Source organism: Rhipicephalus sanguineus, chromosome 10 (assembly GCF_013339695.2).
Source record: "Rhipicephalus sanguineus isolate Rsan-2018 chromosome 10, BIME_Rsan_1.4, whole genome shotgun sequence".
NCBI classification, from domain to species: domain Eukaryota; kingdom Metazoa; phylum Arthropoda; class Arachnida; order Ixodida; family Ixodidae; genus Rhipicephalus; species Rhipicephalus sanguineus.
In genome coordinates this window covers 94,474,405-94,480,404 of record NC_051185.1, presented here as the reverse complement: position 1 = coordinate 94,480,404, position 6,000 = coordinate 94,474,405, and positions in this window count along the sequence as shown.

The window sequence follows — 6,000 nt, the reverse complement described above, 5'->3', positions numbered from 1 at the left end:
TAGAGAAAGCCGTCCAGAGTGGCGAGGGCCCAAGCGCCAGAGAAAAATAGGCTAAAAATCATTTGGAATCCTTTCGAAATTGCCGTCCACAAGGGAAAATAACTTCACCGCAGAAGAGAGCAAAGCCTTCGGGAACTCCGACAAGAATCAGAGCAGTCATCCTCCCCGCGACAAGGGCAAACTCAAACGGTGCTGTTGGACAGCCGGGACTATGACCGGAAGATTTCGGCCCTTTTAGAGGGTGGACGCATATACGCAGCTAAAAAGGATGCGACGAAGCAAACTCAGACTAAGCGGAAACAAGCTACTCTCCGAAATTTTCAAGCCACCCACAATTAAAAAACACGCTACCTAAGTCTAATCTGCCGCAACGGCTCCGCACCGGGTTTCTACGGACTACCCAAAATTCACAAGCCTGGCGCCCCCCTCCGACCGATCGTCGACTTCACTTCCTCTCCTGCCGAGCCCTTTTCAAGCTTCCTGGCACCGAATCGTCGCCCCTCTCACCCGTAAGACCCCAAACTCATGTCCGCGACTCCAGCCACTTCGTGCAGCTAGCATCACAGGTGAGCATCGACGAAGACGAGAGCCTGGTCTGTCGACGTCGTATCTTTGTTCACCAATGTGCCGGTACCCTTATCTGTGTCATGTGCCCTGCTGCTCTTGAGTGTGACGATGGCTTGAGTCAAAGGACCCCGCTCACTATTGACGAACTCTGCCGCCTACTGGATTTTATGCCTGTCCAGCACGTATTTTTCTACAAAGGAACGATTTTCAGGCAAAACAGTGGAACCGGCAATGGGAGCCTCCATCTCTGTCACAATGGCAAACCTGACCATGGAAAAATATAGAAGGGGAAAGCACTTGGCTCCTTCTCGCCGCGACCCAAGCTCTTTCTTCGCTACGTGGACGATTGCTTTTGTGTCGTGAGACATCTGAAATTGAAAACTTCAGGCTGCACCTGAATTCCATTCACCCAGCCATACAGTTCACGGTCGAGTGTGAACGCGACCGCACCCTCCCCTTTCTCGACGTCCAGGTGGCAAGAAGGGGCAGTGACTTGGAGTTCTCCGTATACAGGAAGTCGACGCACACCGGCCGATCCTCCAATACGATTCGTTTCATCCCTCCACCCATAAGCCTCCGTTGTGTCCACATTTACTTCAGAGAGCCAAAAAGATTGTTCCACTGACACGGAACGCCGGAAAGAAGAGGCCCGCGTAATTGCGGACCTCAGAAAAAACGGTTATCCGAGAAAATTTCATTCGGTCCGTCGCCCGCCGCGCAGAGCAAAAGAGGTTACGCGACGACTCCCAGCCAGCATTGACGAACAGCTCTCCAAAACGCGTCTCGGTCCCATACGTCCAGGGAGCCAGCGGGGCGTTGGCCCGGATTTTAGAAAAGAAGGTGACACATCGCGCACGTGCCTCATGCACGCTGGGCCGCTTCCTTCCCCGCCCGAAAGACCGACCAACAAAGGCAGGGCTCCCGGCGTCGCTTACAAAATACCGTGCGCCGATTGCCCTCGTCGTACATCGGCGAGACCAAAAAACTTCCCCGAACGAAATTAGGCAACACGTCAACGACGTCCGTAAACCTCAACAAAGAACGCAGCGCCGTCGCCGAGCACGCCGAGACGTTTGACCACAAATAGACTTCGACGGAACGGGCATCCTGGAAAGTGAAACCAAGTGGAGGAGGAGCTTGCTACTGGAGTCGTGGCACATACAGAGGACCACTCAAAATATCAATCGTTCCCTCGGAACTCTCCCCCAGTGTATGCGCATGGGCTACGCTCCGCGCGGTAATGCGTGGGGACGTTAAACCGCCGCAAGAGTGCCTATAAAAGGGCCGCTGCCAAGCGCGCAGTCCCCTGAGGAGAAGGAACCAAGCTGGTTCCGAAACGTCGGGCTTTTACGTGTTTTCGTAACTTTGGTTGGAGAATTACATATCAGTTATCCAGTTTCCTTACCCAACAGACAGGACTTCTGTCTATGTTTACCTTCAAGGGAAAGGAGTCGTGCGAACTCTCACTCGTTTTTCGATGATCTGTCATAGTAGGGCTTCATGCGGACTACGTGTACCACCTCTGTGGGATTGCGGCGTCTGAGGCTCGTGTCCAGCAGATTTGACTTCGTAAGTACGTCGCTTATACGACGGAGTACTTCGTAAGGGCCGAAGTATCGGCAAAGAAGCTTTTCAGAGAGTGCACGGCGGCGCACTGGGGTCCAATCCACACATTGTCACCGGGCTCATAAACGCTTCAGTACGTCGCTGGTTTGTACCGACTGGAATAAAACGCGCTGTTGCGGCGTATTCTGTATCTTGCCATCTGTCGTGCTTCCTCAGCTCTTTGCAAGAAATCGTCTAGGTCAGGTGGATAGCTGCTTCGTCACCTAGTGGCAACATGGCATCCAATGGAGTGGTTTACTCTTGGCCGAATACAAGTTCGAATGGCGCAATCGAGTTTGTTTCTTGAACGCCTGTATATATGCAAAGGTTGTAGGCAATATTTCATCCCACAGTTTATGTTCAACATCGACATACATTGAAAGCATGTCGGTCAGAGTTCTGTTCAGGCGTTCCGTTAAGCCATTTGATTGGGGGTGGTACGCCGTGGTTCTTCTATGACCGGTATGTGTCATTCGCATCAGGCACTGCATTTGGTCTGCAGTAAAGGCCGTTCCACGATCCGTGATAACGACGAAGGGCGCACCATGTCTGAGGACTATGCTGTTGACAAAGAACTTGGCGACTTCGACTGCTGTTGCGCTGTACAGAGAGTCAGTCTTAGCATAACGGGTCAGATAGTCTGTGGCTACCACTATCCACTTCTTGCCTGTAGAAGATGTCGGGAAAGGTCCTAGGAGGTCCATGCCGACTTGTTGGAATGGGGCGTCCGGAGGGTCTATTGGCTGGAGAAGACCTGCAGGTTTTACGGATGGAGTTTTGCGTCTTTGACATTCGTGGCAGATTTTGACGTAGCGCTGCACTGATGCGAGCAACTTAGGCCAGTAGTACTTCAGACGAATCCTGGCGAATATACGGCTCACACCCATATGTCCAGATGTCGGTTCGTCGTGGCATGCGTGCAGAATTTCTTCTTGCATAGCTTTTGGTACGACTGGTAAAAACTTTTCGCCGTTGGGCTCGAAGTTCCGCTTGTAAAGGACTATTCCTCGAAGACAGAACGAAGGGAGTCCTCTCGAGAATATGCGCGGGACTTGAACGTCGAGACCCTGCAGGCGTTGTACAAGCGGCAGCAAATCCGGGTCATCAAGTTGTTGTTGAGCGATTTCCGATGCGTCGACAACGCCTAGGAACGGGAAGTCATCTTCTTCAGACACACTTGGATCGACTGGTGCGCGTGACAGGCAGTCGGTATCGCTGTGCTTTCTCCCGGATTTGTATACTACAGTAATGCCATACTCCTGCAGCCTAAGGCTCCGTCTTGCTAGTCGCCCTGACGGATCCTTGAGATTTGCCAACCAGCATAGCGAATGGTGGTCACTGACTGCCCTGAACGGTCTACCATAATGGTATGGTCGAAACTTGCTTATTGCCCAAATGACTGCGAGACACTCTTTTTCGGTTGCAGAGTAGTTAGCCTCAGCTTTCGACAGTTTGCGGCTAGCATAGGCTAACACTTTCTCTTGACCATTTTGCCACTGGACTAGTATAGCGCCGAGGCCGATATTACTGGCATCGGTATGAACGTCAGTGTCGGCTGTCCTCATCAAAATGGGCAGGATTGGTGAAGCTTGCAGGCGTTCTCCTTAATTCGTCAAAGGCGTCCTGTTGTTCGCTTTCCCATATGAATGGCACGTCGTCTCTTGTTAGTTTTGTAAGGGGTTCCGCAATGTTTGAAAAGTTTCCACAAACCGCCTATAGTATGCACTAACCCAAAAAGCGACGCACTGACTTTTTGTCTCTGGGTGTCGGGAACATGGCAACAGCGGTTGTCCTTCGGAATCTGGGCGAACGCCTTCAGAACTAATGACATGCCCAAGGAATCGCAGCTCTTCAAAGCCGAAGTGGCATTTTTCCGGTTTAATTGTCAAGACTGCTGAGCGGATGGCTTCCAGTACTATGCGCAGGTCGCTCTAGATGTTGGTCAAATGTTGCGGAGAATACGACCACATCATCCAAATACACTAGGCATGACTGCCATTTCAATCCCGCGAGGACAGTGTCCCATCATTCGCTGGAACGTCGCTGGTGCGGAACACAGGCCGAATGGAAGCGCTTTAAATTCGTAGAGGCCATCTGGTGTTACGAAAGCTGTCTTTTCACGGTCCCGCTCGTCCACCTCTATTTGCCAATATCCACTCTTGAGATCGAAGGAGGAGAAAAACTTTGCACATCGCAGCCGATCTAGCGTATCATCGATACGTGGCAGAGGTTATACATCTCGTTTAGTTACACTGTTCAGTTTCCGGTAGTCGACACAGAATCGAAGCGTGTTATCTTTCTTCTTAACGAGCACTACGGGGGACGGCCCATGGACTGTTGGAAGGCTGAATGACGTCATCTGACAGCATCTCGTCCACTTGCTTCTTGATAATTTCTCTTTCCTTTTGCGACACTCCGATATGGGTGCTGCATATAAGTCTCGTGGCGTCTTCTGTTATAATTCTGTGCTTTGCAATAGACGTGCGCCGGACCTTCGAGGTAGTGGAGAAGCAGTCAGATAATTCCTTTACGAGGGCATATATCTGTTTCTTTTGACTTTCGGGAGGCTTCTGGTTGATGGTTACTGATGTGTCGACGTTGCAGGCCCCCTCTGTCCAGTGGTTGACGTTGTCGTTAAGCTGCTAGTTCGGTCGCCATACAGAACTCATGGAAATAGGCATAGCCGTACCTTGGGCGATGTGTTGAAATTCATTCCCGAAATTCGTCAGTAGGACATCTGCACGGCCATTGGTTAAATGAACAAGACCTCGAGCCACGCAAATTCCTTTGTTCAAAAACAGCCCTACGTTTCCATCTGCTATACCTTCACGGTCATAAAATGCCTCATTCTCCACAAGCACCATTATACTGCAGCGTGGCGGCACAGTTACGTCATTGGCAACGACGCGCAGAGCAGTAAGGCGCCGCTCCTCCGATTCCTCCCAGGCATAGCTTGTTCGGTCGAGAATGATACACTGGGCCTACGCAGGTTAATTATGCCAGCCGTTAGCTTGTAGAAAATCCATCCCTAATATGAGTTCCCCTTGAACATTCGGGCAGTACAATGAAGTCGGCAACGTAAGTAAAGCCTCTTATTTCGAGCCTTGCAGTGCATCTACCAAGGGGCGCAATAACGTGACCACCCTGCTGTCCGTATCTGCGATCCGCTCCATTTCGTTACAACTTTTTTCAGTTTCTTCGCCATTTGGTGGCTTATTACGGAATAATCAGCGCCGGTGTCGACTAAAGCATTCAGCTCGCATCCGTCTATCTTACAACCGCAAATCTGAAGTAATCTTTTCGCTGCTGCACCCATTACGGGAAATATAGCGTCGTCACCCTCTAACCCATGATGGAGGATCTTCGTAACTGTGGCTTTCAGCGGCTCACCTCCACAGGTCGCTTGCTTCAGTTTTCCGGGTGTGGGCTTGGACCACGACGTCCAGGCAGTCTTGTAGACGCCGTGGGCTGGGCGATCGGTAAGCGCATGGGCGACGGTGACCTTGGTTGATGCTGGCGTGGAGCGAGTGGGCTCCGTCGTGTGGATAAGTATTCTTCAATCTCTGTTGGTCGTTCACCATTTCGAGGGCATGGTGCGTACAATGGAAAGCCCCGTAATCCAGAGCTGTCGGAAGGGCAGAACCTATACAGGTGACCCGCTTTCTCCGCAATGGAAACACAAAGGCCTGCGATCGTGGTCACGCCAGACGTCACTTTTCCGGGGCGTTTGCCTCCACATAGCGAGCTACGCTACGCGCTGGAGGCGGTAGCTAGCCGTTGGTCCGTCGGATGTGGCGCACCTGCTCGCTCTGTCGGCGGGTAAGGCGC